The sequence below is a fragment of the Chionomys nivalis genome, chromosome 6 (assembly GCF_950005125.1).
Source record: "Chionomys nivalis chromosome 6, mChiNiv1.1, whole genome shotgun sequence".
NCBI classification, from domain to species: domain Eukaryota; kingdom Metazoa; phylum Chordata; class Mammalia; order Rodentia; family Cricetidae; genus Chionomys; species Chionomys nivalis.
Genome location: NC_080091.1, coordinates 75357134 through 75373026, shown reverse-complemented (window position 1 = coordinate 75373026; position 15893 = coordinate 75357134). Strand labels below are relative to the sequence as shown.

The following is a 15893-nucleotide window of genomic DNA, read 5'->3' as shown; positions in this document are numbered from 1 at the left end:
TTTGACACATGGAGTTGGGCCAGTTGAAGAATAAAGAAGCATAGTGATTTATGCCTATAATCCCAGCAGGTGGGTGGCTGAACCTGAAGGAATGGGAGTTCCAGACCAATACGGACTCAATATGTCTCAAAGCAAGAACAACAACAAAGCATGAAGTAACCAAGAAAGAAACAGCCATGACCAAGCAGCAAGCACCACTAAAAGATGCTCGAAGAGAGGTTAATGCAAACATGGAGATATGGTTATTATAAGCTTTATGCTTGTGACAGTGGCAGAGAAAGCAATAACATGGTCGTTGTCTTCCTTTTGCTAAATAAATGTGTACTGGCCACAGTTTGAATAGTGAACCTTTATAAAATGTGTGTCCTCATAAATAATCGATATAATTATAACTTCCCTGAGACCTTCCATCTCCCTGCAAAACCAAGTGAACTGCAAGATGAGTATTTCCGGTGATGTGGACGGGGTACCTCGTGCAAAGCAGACAGCACCTGGCTGAGCGGGAGTGAGGTGGGATGCCACTTGAGGACCTCAATTTCTACTGCTGTTCCCCAGAATTGCCCTGTGAAGATCTGCTTACCCACATCATGCTAAGCACTGGGACTTAGCTAACGAAAGAGTTGGAGCTGAGCTAGCTTTAAAAATCTTCCGAGGCCGATGTGATGTAATGTATATACAGCAATTTCATCTCATAATGCAGAATACCTTTAGAAATTATGTAGCTGAGGCTTTCTCTAAAGATGATTTTATTAAAATCAGATGAAATCTGTTCCCTATTGTGGCATTCTGCCGTCTTAGAAAACCCCACAAATGTGCTGGGCGGGGGGATAAGGGTGCAAACAGGGACAAAGTAATTCCTCTGAATCAGAAGGAATGCTTTAGCCCTAGGTTCATTGCCATGAGGAAGCCTTGAGGACACCAACCTTCATTGTGGGGATCAAGAAGTAAAGTGTTTGGAGAACAGACCCCCCCCCCCCGTCCCGGTCCCCGCATACATTGCTGTCAAGACAGATAAGAGTTCAACTGAATCACAAAGCCCCCGTGAGCTGACCAAGGAACAAGCATAGGCCCAGCCTCGAGTTCTGTGAGCTTCCTAATGCTTCCCACCTGCTTTTGTAGAAAATAAACTTTCCAGGATCTGGTCACAGCAGCAGAAGAGGCCGGCTCCCAGAGAGAAGGAAGCCATAAAGTAGTAGCCCAACACTTGAGAACACGGCCATTCTTGAAGAGTCGCCTTCCACCCACCAGCCAGCCTTCCTTCCTGATCTGGCCCCAGCGCATCCATCCAGTGGGTCCTTGGTGACCATCTCTTTGTACTGCTGTCCTTCCACATGTCCTCACCACACAGCCCATGTCCTGCCTCCACCCCCGTGAGCTGTCTTTGTTACCATCTTTCTTTCCAGGTCCAATTCGTGTGCCTTTTGACATGAAGCTTTTCCCAATAGCCCCAGCAATACCAGCCAGCCCTTCCTCGTGTTTGCTCAAAATGATTTGTTCTTGGAGGCAGGAGGGTTAACATCAACTGCCAGTGTACCTGGAGGTAGGGTTGATATATTCCAAGTCATTGTTATAGTTTCTTCCCTTAGGGATTTGTAAACAAAGCCTGCCCCTCCTCCTGAGGTCCCAATGGCAAAATGAGTCCATCAAACTTCACTCTGTTACACTAGAAGGTGTGCCAGCATGGATGAGGACTTCCCAATGGACCGATAGATGGGGGTCTCTCTCCCTAGACCTTCCCAGCCTATGGACTTCTAGTACCTCCCTGATGTCACCTGCAATTAGGGCAGAACTGCATACAACTGGCTAGGAGGAGTGGCTGGGTTTCCCCGCGTCCCTCCTCCAATGAGGGAACGCCACAGTCAACAAGCCCATCCAAGCCTTAGCAAACCAGCGCAGCCGAACTCTTGAACATGGTGGCAGTTTGTTGTTATAGAATATTAACTAGGCAAAGATGCGCCACATTTGTTTTTGCTGCAGACTATTGCTTTAACTGAGTAAAAGTGTGTTGTTTTTGTTTATGCTGCAGACTATTGCTTTAACTGAGTAAAAGTGTGTTGCTTTTGTTTATGCTGCAGACTATTGCTTTAACTGAGTAAAAGTGTGTTGCTTTTGTTTATGCTGCATTTGTTTGATTTCATAGATGGGTTGCATCTGTTTCACCTCACTTGTCTAAGGCACCTGATTAGTTGAATAAAAAGCTGAACATCCAGTAGCTAGATAAAAGATAGGTGGGAATCTCGGGTAGAGAGAAAAAACAGAAGAATTCTAGGCTCAAAAAAAAAAAAAAAAAAAAAAAAAAGAGCCGGGCGGTGGTGGCACACGCCTTTAATCCCAGCACTCAGGAGGCAGAGGCAGGCCTGTGAGTTCGAGACCAGCCTGGTCTACAAGAGCTAGTTCCAGGACAGGCTCCAAAGCCACAGAGAAACCCTGTCTCGAAAAACCAAACCAAAAAAAAAAAAAAAAAAAAAAAAAAAAGAAAGAAAGGAGGAATGAAAGAAGGAGGAGGGGAGAACACGGCAGCCACAGCAGCTAGACTCGAGAAGCAGTGAAAGTAAGATACACAGAAGAAAGAAAGGTAATAAGCCCCGAGGCAGAAGGTATATAACCAAGTTAATTTAAGTTAAAAGATCTAGCCAGAAAAGAGCTAGGCTAGGTCAAGTATTCAAAACTAATAAGAAGTCTCTGCATCATGATTTGGGAGCTAGTTGGTGGTCCATAAGAAAAATCCTGGTACAGTCTGTGACCGCCTATATGATCCAGGACGGCCTTCGAGCTCCGGTGTACTTTAGCCTTTCAGCAAAGCCAGTGAGAAGGGCGGGGAAGGGGGAGAAGCAGTGTGTGTCTGTTTGCTCACTCTAAACCCCTCATCTTGGCAGTAGTGCAAGGTGCAACTTACTTGGACATTATCTCATTTCATCCAGCTGTGTGCGGATCTTATTAGGTTTTCAAAGAGATTGTTGCTGGAAATGACCATGGAAGATGCCATGGGGAATCATTTGTCATTCTCAAGGGGCCCTTCAAGCTCTCCTTCATTCTTGGGTTTGACTTGTTAGGTCTCCAAAAGATCAAGAACACCCCCAGTAGTATGGTTTCTCTGTGCCTTTCATAAATGTATATATCCATCTGTATATGCACACATAAGAAGATCCATCTTACGCTTGTATGCTTTGTGTCTCAGCCAGGTTGTTAAGTTGCAGCTGAAGCCCTTAGTCCATGCTCTTGCTTCTCCAGTCTCTTCCTTCAGAATAATGCATAGGGAAGAAGCTGAGGTCAGCCTGGCGTGGTGGTGCATGGCTGGAAATCCCAGCACTTTCGAAGTGAAGGCAGGAGGATGTCAGCCAGGGCTATGTGAGGCCCTGTCTCAGAATGTGTGGGGGTGGGCAGGCCTGGGGACATACCTCAGCTATATAATGCTTGTCTCTCATTCAGGAAGCTCTGGGTTCAAACCCCAGCACTACATAAAGCCAAGTGTAGAGGGTCACACCCATAGCCCCAGCACTCAGGAGATGGAGGCAGAAGGGTCCAAGGTCAATGCCATCCTCATGTGTATAGGGAGTTTGAGATCAGCCTGGGCTGGAGACCCTGTCTAGAGGGAGATGGGGAGGGAGAGGGAAAGAGAGATAACTAAGCTGACATTTAGGACCTCACCCAGTGAACGTACAATGAAGAATCTCCCTAATTTCATTTCATGGCGTAGAAAAGGCCCTGGTTACAAACAGCTCTGATTCTGTCCCTTGCTGCATGAGCCAAGTTCCCTGATTCTCCGTGGAAACAGCACTGGGAGCTCACCTGAGTGTTTGGGATGGTAAGTAACCCTGGCAAGTGCTCACTCAGTGTTTGCTCCGGTGGTATCAGTTCCGCTTTTTCTCTGGTCCCTTAGACCCTAAGGCTTGGCTCAAACTCTACAGCAGCCTGGATGGGACAATGGTGTTCCTACTGAGCTTGCTTTTAGCCTTTAAAGGATGTGCTAAATGCAGCCGCCTAGAAAAGCCCCTCATTTGGCTTGGCTGACATTATGAAATAGCCAGGAGTTTCTCTTCTTCACCCAGCACCTGGGCCTTAGCGCCATTCCCAGTTTAACTTTTTCTTTCTTTTTTCTTTTCTTTTCTTTCTTTCTTTCTTTCTTTCTTTCTTTCTTTCTTTCTTTCTTTCTTTCTTTCTTTTGTCTTTGTTTTTGTTTTTTGAGACTGAGTCTCTATGTATACCTTCGGCTGTCCTGAAAAATCACTCTGTAGAGCAGGCTGGTCTTGAACTCACAGAGATCCACCTGCCTCTCGAATGCTGTAATTAAAGGCGTGCGCCACCACCGCCTGACTTATTCACTTTTTCTTTGTCCCTTCTCTCCTTTCTTCTTTCTTTCACCAGGCCACATATGTGTGGGGTAAGGGGCTGTGTGTTTGTGACTACAGCAAGAAAAATTCCCACAGTCTAGAGGCCTTCAGCGAAGTTCTAGGCGTGTAAGTTTTATTGTACATTTTATGCAAATATATTTCACCTCGACCCAGGGGCCCAGTGCCAAGAACTCTAATTGCCTCACCAACTCGGAGCCAGTCCCTCGGGCAAGGTGAGGCGTGACTGACAGCACACAGAGGGCGGGACTCAGCGAGGGGCGTGGCCTTCTGTCTGATTCAATCCGGCTAGTCCTGTCTCCTCCTGTCCCCGGGGACACCCTGTCTCAGGAAAGAGAAGTCTTTGTCCTAGGTGGGATAATACTCCTCCCTCCCCCCTCGGGTTTGGCTGTCTTCCTCTATTCCCCCTGTTTCTTTGTTTTGCTTTTACTAGTACAGGGGAGCCGCACTCCACTTAGTTTCTATTGGATAAAGTCGTAAAGGGTTGTTTTGTGGGTTTTTTGTTGTTGTTGTTGTTTTTGTTTTCTTAAGCTTCCCACGCTGCTGAAAGAGTTACTTGGGTCCCAGGTGGGAGAGGCCTGTCTGGGGTGAGCCAGTCTTTTGAAGTTGCCTCCTGATCTAGATTTTGTCTTCCTTCTCCCCTTTGCCTTCCAGGGTACTAAGTGACGGAGGAACTACCAATGTGGACACTCAGGGGGGGATGGGGTGTCTATTTTCTTTTTCTTCCTCCAACCTTGTCCCCCCCCCAGCCCAGCCCAGCCCAGCCCAGCCCCTGCTAAGCAGTGTGGTATTAGAACAGGGGAAGCCCACGGATACGATCAGAAGTGGGAAGGATTTTCAGCGGGTGTTTTATTGAAGGGACAAAGTGTGCCTGGACCAGCCCAGGAGAGAGAACTCCCCAGTATTCCCAGGTAGCACATTCCGGGGAGTGAATACCTTGGGGAGGGAGGCTGGCCGAGCCGCAGGCACACACAGCAATTCAGCAGGCTGATGGGGGTTGTTCACCGCGCTGGGCACAGATGCCACAGGCCTTAACAGGCAGGCAGGATTCCTCATAGTTGCCACTCAGGTGCCAGCTGAGTCGTGCCATTAGCTTCTCTTTCCTGCTGGAAAGGCTGAAGCAGCCATGACTTGTCCAGGGTCACACACCAAGCTTGGGACCAAAATAAACCTGACTCCTCCTCCGTGGCTCTCCCAGCGGACAACATCCCCTTAGTAAGGCACTATCATTTTAATCTGAATCATTTAAAGCGCTCATAATTGCAGGTCTACGGTGGTGAACTGTAACCACCATGTGACAAGTAGACTGAGGTGGGAATGACTGAAGTTTTACCAACGCCTAGAATATGCAATGACAGTGCTGGGGGCGGTGAGGGGGGGGGACAGAAAAGGACAGCGACCGGCATCAGGTTTAGATTTTTTTGAAGCACACTTGTAATGTTACCTTCAGTTTGTTATAATAGTGCAACAGGAAAACACTAGGCACTCAAAGGGATGCGATTCAGAAAGGCATTTGGGGGACAAATCCCAGATACGGCAAATCTTCACAAACTTTTCCCCTTTTTGCACCCACAAAAACAAAAGCAAACAAAAACTTCCCTTTTAATTCTGATGTTGGCAGCTGTGTGGGCTTGGGAGGGCCCTGGAAACAATCAGGCGTACGAGGTCTGCCCGGGAAACGATCCGGCATATGCCTTCAGATCTGTACACGGGGCTGGGCACGTGCTATGCGCTCAGAAAGGAAAGTAAATTCCATCCAGCAAATTGCTCTAACTGATTCATTTGTCCTCTGAGAGACGCCACCTACCTGCTCCCAGGTATTCAGGTAATTGACAGGGGTGGGGGCGGGGCCTCCTGGGATGTTTTAGTCCCTCAGGTCTTAGCCAGACTTCCCTGATGTCACACATTTCCTGCTCTGAGCCAACCAATGACCTCCTCCTTCCTCCAGCCACCTGTACACCGAAGTTGAGACTGGTCACAGCTCAGGCGGCCCTAGAAGCTTCTACCACAAGGGATGGAAACTGGCTGGCTGCTGCAGCTTTGAAAGCCCCAAACACCTCTGAACAGGTGAGCAGGAACTCCATTCTCCTCTCTTGGCCCTTAGACCACTGACCCTTACAAGGGGGGGGGGGGGGGTCTGAACAAGGAATTTGAATGAAAAACCCTCCCTGAACGGGCTGCGTCAGAGTAACACTCTCAAGAGTAGAGGATGTCTGTGTAGATCTTCCTCTGGCTTGTAGCATTGTCCTGGACAGATAATTTAATCATTTTTATTTTCTGATTATTGATCTAGCCTCTGCTTGTCGGTGAAGTTATCTGATTCTTTTTGAAACCCCAGAGGAAAAAGAAGTGAGATCGTTTTTGAAACTTAGTACAAATGTGAAGACCAGTTCAGCCTGTTTTTGGGGGGAGGGGGGCTGGGGACACAAAATTCAGACTGTCTTTATTTTTCCCCCCTTGTATTCCAAACACATGCTTCTGTAATACTTTTCTAGTTGTGTGTGTGTGTGTGTGTCGCTTACAAGTCCTGAAGCCAGTAAATTCTGGTTCCCTATTATAAGCACGTTTTTATTTTCTTAAGTTTAAAAAAAAAAAAAACCTTCAGTTTCCTTTGCTTGTGGAAAACAGTCAGCCGTCTGGATTAGAACTGTTTACCTTCAGGCCAGATAGGCTGCCTGCTGACCTTTGGTTAAAGTAAAGATTACTCCTCCAAGGCCACAAGAATGTTAACGCCGGGTCTGGGTTTTAAGTTGTTGAAACTCTCTTGTTGTTAGCATCCTGCTTTTAATAGAGTATGGAGAGGTGGTTGCTCTGCTAGGACATGACTTTTAAAGTGGTTTTATCTCAAGGATCCATTTTTGATTTTTAATTCAGATCACCTGACTGGCTCGGGACAGCCCCAGGAGCCCCGCTCCACCAGATACTGTTATTAACGAGAGCAGAGGGGCCATTTCCTGATCCAGCTCGTTACAGAATTAGCCGGGAAACTCCAGGAGAGGACTGAGTGGGACCTTCATTTCGTAGTCCTCCATTAGTCGCTTTCCCGGGAGTTAAGCTATCAGATGCGTTTGTAAGGGAATAATCTTTTAGGAAATATGCTCTCTAGAAATTAAGAGAGTATGTCTATTCTCCAAGAGTATAAACTGAAACAAGTAAGTTGCTTCTTCCTGCTAAGCATCGGCTTGTTCTCGCTGCCAGCTTCCCTCTGACTGCTGGGAAGCTCATGTTTTCTTCTCTCTCTGACCTTTGTGCCTGTGTTGTCCTTTAAGCTCACGTGTTTGCAAGGCGACTGCTGCGTACACCTTACAAATGTTCTCAGTGGATTCAGGTTTGTGAGGCGAGTGAGGACGGATTGCCCCCCTGGATTTTCTAGGTATAAATTCGTCTCTGATATCTCAAACCTCTACACGTTTTTCACCCCTGCTGGTTCACCTGATTGATCGGTTAATTTTACAATAATGGACTTAAGATTAATCAAATCATTTCATCATAGTTTGACTGTTTAGAAAAATGATGCTATATATATATTATTGCCCCTAATACAAGGGGAAAAAAGACAGGAACCAGAGTCAGAATGTCCAGTATGGGGGCACATTGTCGGATAATTTACATGTGTGTTCCCCAAGAAGTCCCGGTGACAATTCCATTGGTCCAGGTGTTTGCAAGGTGTGATGGGAAATTGTACATCCTTGAACAACTTACTGAATTTCTCTGAACCTCCGTTTCTTCCTCAGGAGAATGAGAGATAAGCACCATGTGCTAGAATGTGGTTCTGAGCATAGGCAGAGCTTGGAGTAAGCCACGCCTGATTCTGAGCCATAGGCTAATCTAAGCCACGTCTGCCTCTGCTGGAGAAATTCCCCGGGAGCTTACAGGACTTGTGTGAGCTCCGTAGCTCTCCTGTGGCTGCAATTGTTGGGAATCCTGCTCTTATTACTGTAATTAATTGTCAGTAATTAACCCCATCTTAACAGTTTGGAGAAACACAACAGTCCGGAGGGAAGAGAATGAATGAGCTGTCATTCACTGGGCCAAACAGTGTGTATCCACCAGCCCCCTTGACAAAGCCAATTCTGGGGTGGTCGCTGTTTCTTCCTTTCCCCAGCTCAAGGCTCTCTGAGGCATCCACAAAGTGCAAGTTCCTTGTAGGTTCTCGGGAGAGATCTCATTGTCATTTGCTGGAATCTGATTTGGCAGGGAACTTGGTCTGCTTTCGGTCAGGCTACCACCCATCCTCACCACCCTAAGTGACTTGGGGTACTTGGTCCCCTCTAATCTTGTAGATAAACATTCTCCACCTGGGACTTCATAAGCACTTGGCCAGGCCAGTGTGAGAGGGGACAGATAATTTGCAACGTGTACCATTCTGGGCAGGGGAGACTCATGAGTTCTTTGAATAGGATCACCCCCTTAAGTAGAAGTTGTGCCCTTCTATGACCTTGAATCATTGTGCCAGAGTATATGTGTTCCCAACCCCCCTGGGAGCTTCTGGCCTTACCCTCTTCCTAAAGCATAACATACATTTCTGCCATTCAAGAGCAAGGGTCCACTGAGCTGAGGACTATGGATTCTAACCTTGAACATACTACAACTTGCTGAAGGGGACTTTAAGAAAGAACCTCACGCTCCTTGCCCATCACTTTTCCTGCTTGTGATGAACAGTAGCATTGGTCATGTGTGAAGTCCCTGACACATGCTAGGTGCTCTGTTAAAGTGCTGTAGTATTCCAGGACACACGTGTTGCATTAACTACTGTCGGAAGTCTTAGCTCATGCTTCCGTCTGAACATAATAATGGAAACAGCCACTGACTGGACAGAACATTTCCTGGAAAGACCCCTATAGGCTTAGAAGAAAGTCTGTTGAACCAAGACCATGCTGTTGTCTTGGCTTTCTGGGGTAGAGTAGCTTCCAGGGTGATTCCTGGTCTTTTACAGACCAGCAGGTGTAGGAATCTGGTGGACAAGATGAGATCCAAGCATCTTCCTGCAGCGTGCACCCATGGCTGCAGTCCTCAGCATGTTCTCTCTTGTAATTAGAATCCTGCACACCTAAGGTAGAGTCAAGAAGATCTGCGTGGCTTGGAGCTACGGAGGCTCTCAGCAGGCTCCTCCCGACCTTGGTATCTCTGGACTTCCTGGTAGCATGGAACTATTCTTGATATTTATATGCCAGCATGCCAGACTCACTTTTATGTGGGTGGTAAGTTGACTGTCCTCTGACAGTATCTCCAAACAATCAGGAGCCTTTTAAAACTCTTTGAAGGAGACTGCAAGTCATTCTTCCTGGGTGAATTAGATTCCAGCCAGGTACCGTCTCCAAAGAATAGGGATTGATATAAAAACCATAAAAGTTGCTAAGTACAGAGCCTTACAGGGGGCCGAGATCAGGGTCATAGAATGTTGGCTGTCTCCTCTAACTTCCCACCTCTGTCATTCCCTCCTTACTCTGTGTCCTATGTATGGCACAAGGATATTGTTTACCACAGTGGTCTATGGCTTACCAGCACAGACACATACTTCAAGGGGGAGAAAGCAGTTCTATGAACCGTTGTTTCCAAAACCACAACAGGTATCCTAGTGGGGTGCTGAGTGTATTGTCACTGAAAGTGACCACTGTTTGGTATATTTAACATCTGGAACGCTTGATGGTTGGGTTGATGGACAGATGGATGGGCGGAAAGCGAATAGATGTGTGGATGGATGGATAATGGATAAGTAGATTTATTATGAACGATGAATGGATAGAGTGTGTGGATGGGTAGACAGACAGATAGATGGTTGATGATGGATGAATAGGTGGCCAAAGTTTGTGTTTCTTCAGCTGAAATACATCCACATGTAACATGAAAATACACAGTGAACAATTGTTTTAAGGATCGCATGAGAGAAACACATGTCTGGTACCAGCATCTCCCCTAACCTGTAGGAAATTGCGTATTGAAAGCAGTAACAGCAGGTTAAAATTTCATGTCAAACAGAAAGGAGCAAAGGTGTTCCCACCTCAGAAAGGGCGGGTGAGCTGACTCCCAAACTGGAGATACGCAGGTTTTACCCCTCTTTGCTTCTTCCACTACTCCTCTCAAAGAATCAATTCCTCCTCCCTGCCCAGGGAACCTTGTTCCCTGTCATTGTTTGTGGGTTGACTAGTACTCTTCAGAGTTCCATCCCAAGTAACCAGGAAGGTTTTCTTGTTATTTTTTTTCACATCCAGGATTTTAGTTTGGAACATGTCCACTTAAATACCACCATTGTTTCCTCGTGACTCGGATTTGCTTCTTGTGTTTGGTGCGTTGGTCACAGGGACATGAGACTTGGCCAGCAGCGGAGGGGAAGCTCTCTAGGAATCCCTTTAATAGCTTCTTGGCACACAGCGTGGCAACAGCATCTGCATGATGGGAGGTTTAAATATGCCATTGCTATCTGTTGAGATGATTTGTATAACTTGCTGGTGACTAAAGTCTGTTAGTCACGTGGCCCCTTGAATAGAACGCTGCATGCTTAGGCTCATGCGTCCTCCCATTGACACATGAGTCACCGTGTGTTTTCAAGCTCCTCGTTAAGTAGTGTGGTCATACTTGTATGACATCTTCCACGGGGTGCACACGCTCAGCCATGCCATCTGTGGCCCCTGGAGGCCCGTGTAAAGTGGTTTTACAGTCACCTCTAAGGACATCTGCATTTTAACTTATTAGTGAGCTAAAGAAATCATTAGATTTTTTACACTGGGGAAGGATTGCTATCCCTAAGTATACAGGAGTCTCAGTGGTCACCATCTCAAAATGTTTGCCCTGTCACTTGGCCATGTGGAGAAGGGTTGGGGTGGGTCACTGGGAATATTTACCCCGTTCCTGTGGGATCCACCTCTAGGAACACACATTCTCCTGGGTTAGTGTCTTACGCCTGGCAGAGCTGATGACCATAAGCTCGGAGGCTTTACACAATTCTGTTTATTCCTTCAATTCTAGAGTGTGTAGAAGTTTGAAATCAAGGCATCAGCAGGGCCACAGTCTGTCTGTGAAGGATCTAGGTGAGAGAGAACCTTCCTCTGCCTCTTCCAGCTTCTGTGGGACCAGAGGTCACTTGGCATGTGGCTAAGTCCTCATGCGGAGTCTTGTCTTCTAAGCCTAGATTTATAGATTACTCAGGTAATCAATATGATCTCATCTCAAGGTCCAATACTTGATGACACTTTCAAAGGCAAATTTCCCAAGTATGTCAGCTTCCAAGTTCTGGGATTAAACATAGACATGCCTTCGTGGGGGGCAGGAGTATCATTTTAGCCACTGCACTCACTCGGCAGCTGATGTTCATATTCTCCACCATTTCCATCTGTTTCTGGAGAAATCTTTGTATAGAGCAGCGGTTTTCAACCTTCCTTATGCTATGACCCTTTAATACAGTTCCTCATGTTGTGGTGACCCCCCCCCAACCATAAAATTATTTCATTGCTACTTCATAACTAGAATTCTGCCACTGTTATGAATCATAACAAATATCTGGTATGTGACCCCCTGAAAGAGTTGTTCTACTACCAAAGGGGTCGTGACCAACAGGTTGAGAACCCCTGATGTAGACACACTGAGTGAAGTTTAGGCAAGGAGGAGTTAGTGTTGGCAGCATTCACTACTGCCCTCCTTTATTCCTACATTCAAGACAGGGTGGGGAGGGGTTTGTGCTCCAATGCATTCTTCCATCAACACTGCGGCATAGCTACAGAAAGAAAGCAGTAGAAGCCAGCATAGATTGCAATGGAAGATGGGTCAGGTCATACTCCGGGAGGTTATCATCCCACTGAATCTTGATCCCCCTACCCAGGATAAGCAGATCAATGTCTGTTTCTAAGTGCTATTGCTTGAAGAGACCTTAACAAGTTAGAAACTGTCCTAGAAGATGCTACGCATGAAGACAGTTGGAAGGACCAGAAACAAGATAAGGGAGGACCAGTGTTGTTTTAAATTTGGGGGACAGGTGTCATGTTTTGAAGGAGTGCTGTGACATATGCTGAACACGGAAGACCAAGCACGAGCCAATGGCCAAAGTACCAAGAAAGAACTTGGATCTTTGAAAACCACCCAGGCCTCTATCACTGGAAGTATTTGGAAAAGTAACTAGCACGTCATCCATGGGTATGTTGAAGCATTTCCTCACTAAGATCCTTGCCCAACCCCAAATCTTGTCATTTCTCGTCAGTGCTCACACCAACGTCCAACACCTGGGAGGCTGAGGGAGGGTCCTGGGTGTCAGGATAGCCTGAGTCACTCTGTAAGTGTGAAAGCCAGCTGGACTACATATAGTGAGGCCTTGACTCAAAAAAGAAAATCTATGACTTCTAAAAAACATTTAAAAAATGTTTTAAAACCACAGAGTCACCAAGCCTTGTGTACATTCTTGTCCTTGATGGATGTGTTTGGCCAGGCCAAATCCCCTCTCGGAATTTCCTCTCATTTGTCAAAATCCTATTCACTTTGGGTTATGGGTTTTTCTCATTAATTTTTTTTAAAGACAGGACCTCATATCACTCAGATGGCTTTGACCTCCCAGAATAGCTGAGGGTGACCTTGAACTTCTCTCCCCATTTCCTGAGGACTGAGATTAAGGCATGTACCACCGATGCCCAATGTGTGGTGCTGAAGATGGAACCCAAGGACTTGTGTATGTTACACAAACACTCTGTCATCTGAGCTACAGCCCTTAGCCCCCAGTCACCTTTTGTGAGCCATCCTGGCAACTGTTCATTTCCTGGGCCTCCCTCTGTGGTTCTCTTGTTCCTTCTGCAATGCTTCAGTTGCAACTTCTTGTTTCTGCCATTTATCTACCACTATCTAACCCCTATTCTCCTAACTAAACTTGAAATCCATGAAGATGGCATTGGAGTCGCTCTGGGATTCCCCACAGACTTCAAGGCAAATGCCAATCATGGACTGTGGGCAGTCAGCATACATCTGTAGAATGGAAATTGTTGGAAAATATTTAGAATTCAAATATATTTCCTCATGTACTCCTTTATATTTTTGGTTGTGAGCCTAGCCTTTAATGGCTGAGCCATCTCTCCAGCCCATCATATACTTCCTAAAACTTGGATAACTGTTTTTTTTTTTGTTTTTGTTTGTTTGTTTGTTTGTTTTAAGGCCCCTTCCTGACATGGTCAGCTTTGAGGGGTCAGACACCAGCTTGCAGGCTGTTTCTTTCCCACTCTTCCCTAATGTTAGCTCTTTCCAGGATTCAGGGATATTTTGCAGCAATAGAGCCCTTGCTCATATGAACGCCTCTGCTTTAATTGGGTGTTCTTTGCAGGAGTTGGTGTTTCTAGACTAGGAGTGGGAGGGCATCTTTTCTGAGACAGAGCACTTACAGACAGACCCAAGGATGGCAGGTGCACCGTGACATCCAGGGCAAGAGTGCTGAGGTCTCCTGTCAAGGGAGATAAAGCTCGTTTCTGGAAGGCTGTGAAAAGCCATCCCTGGCCTCATTTGTAATTGGCTAACCACGGGAGATTCCCTTCACTCAACCACTTCCCTCATCTTTCCCACTCTCTGAAGATCTGTGTTCCCCGTTATTGACTCCAGATGTATTCGGCCGTCTCTTATTTGGGTCTGTAATTTCCTGGCAGATTCTGACCTCAGTGGAGACCCTCTATAGCTTCCTTCTGTTCTTCCTCGTGTTTGAAACAGTGTGCAGGTGAATTCCATTCACAGATTTCTTTAACGAGCCTCTTGCTCCCTCTTTGAGACCTTGGGGAAGTTACACAGAGGCAGAGCTAACCATAACCCTTGCATCATAGCAGGCTGCCAGTACCTGCCTCAGTCTCCCAAGATGAAGTGCATATCCCTCCCCAGATTCCTCCTCCAACCCTGGCTCATCATTTAAAAACTTTTTTTATCCCATATGTGACTCTGTATTTAGGTCACTGAAGCACCAGATTTGTCCTGCTTATAGATAAGTCTGTAAGCCAAGGAAAAATGTATCTTAGTTCATAATCACTACTTAATAAGATCACACGTTATCAGAACCTTCAGTGCTCACTGAATATATCAGAAATTCAAGGCATAAGTAAGATTGATAAAGAGAGAGAGGGCTTATCTTGACTTTGGGAATTGCTTTCCCCAAATAATCCACTTTAAGAGGGTCAGCCAGGACCAGGGCACTATTGAGACAAATGTGCCTGCTGGGCAAATTTCTTTAGAAAGCGAGCAGGTGGCCAGGGCCACTGTGGGAAGCAGTTATTGGCACTGGTCCACTGGGCTTCTCCATGGCTAAGCGTCTGCTTGGGAATGAGTGTCCTGGCTTTGGCGGGGGTGTGGACCCAGTGGCCAGTTTGGAATACTAAGTCCCTGTGTTGCCTGACAGTGATCCACCCAAAGGTTTATAGCATCACCAACGAAACCTCTACCCCTCAGGTGTCTTACATTTTTGTTTTTTCCTCCTGTTGTGTTGTGATGGTGGGCACTGAACCTAGATCCCAGGAAAGCACATCATCAGAGTCCAGAGCCTACACCTCCAGACCAGGCTCAGCTTCTATTCCATGTGTGTTTGAGTTCATGGGAGATATGCAAGCATGTATGGCTGTACACACGCATATGTGGAGGGCAAAGGACAACCTTTGGTGTGCATGGGTGCACATATGTGTCTATGGAGGACAGAGGGGAACCTTGGGTGTATGTGTGGGTGTCCGTACGCATATGTGGAGGACAGAGGACAACCTTGGGAATGTCATTCCTTAGGTACCATCTGGTGTGGGAAGTGCTTCTGTATATGTTGTATATGCGTTGCTTTTATTGGTTAATGAACAAAGAAGCTAGCTTGGCCTGTGATAGGGCAGAGTAGAGCTGGGGGGCAGGTGGTGGAGGACCAAACTGAATGCTGGGAGAAAGAAGGTGGAATCGAGAGATGCCATGGAGCCACCAGAGGAGAAAGACACAAGCTGCCAGTGGGAACCTTGCTGGTAGGCCACAAACCTCGTGATAAAATATAAAATAGTAGAAATGGGTTAATTTTAAGTAATAAGAGTGAGCTAGAAATATGCATAAGCTAATAGACCAAGCAGTGTTTAATTAATACAGTTTTGTGTGATTATTTCATGGTCTGGGCAGCCAGGAACGAACAAGTGGCATCCTTACAACAACCATCCACCTTGTTTTTTTTTTGAGACAGGGGCTCTCATTTGACCTAGAGTTTCCCCAAAGTTAGGTTGGCTCAGAGATCTGTCTGCTCCTTGGTGCTGAGATTAAAGCTTCTGCCATAAGGCAATGGCTTTTTGTTTGCTCAGTTGTTTTTGTGGGGGAGGAACTTGGAGGGAGGTAGAATCTGGGGTTTGAATTTAGGTTCCTGTGGCTTTTAAGGCAAGCACTTCACCAGCTGCACTACCTCTCCAAGCCCTTCTCCCCAGGCTCCATTTCTTGGCACTAAATTACCTGAGTGATCATTTAGTATAGGCCTAGTGTGTATACATTTAAAATACTTGTGAACCTTAGGATTGGTTGAGGGATAAAAAGATGTTTGAACAACTGTCACTCATCATTCCAAAGCAAGGCCCAGTGTGGCGG

General features: G+C 46.3%; 1 protein-coding gene across 1 annotated transcript in view; it reads left to right on the top strand.

Annotated features, from left to right (window-relative positions):
* The first annotated feature begins 6314 nt into the window (after window positions 1-6314).
* Lnx1 (ligand of numb-protein X 1) overlaps window positions 6315-15893 on the top strand; it is a 105089-nt gene continuing 95510 nt past the window's right edge. The window contains exon 1 of the mRNA XM_057772821.1: window positions 6315-6416. The gene's annotated coding sequence lies outside the window, so the exon portion shown is untranslated. The remainder of the gene's footprint in view (window positions 6417-15893) is intronic.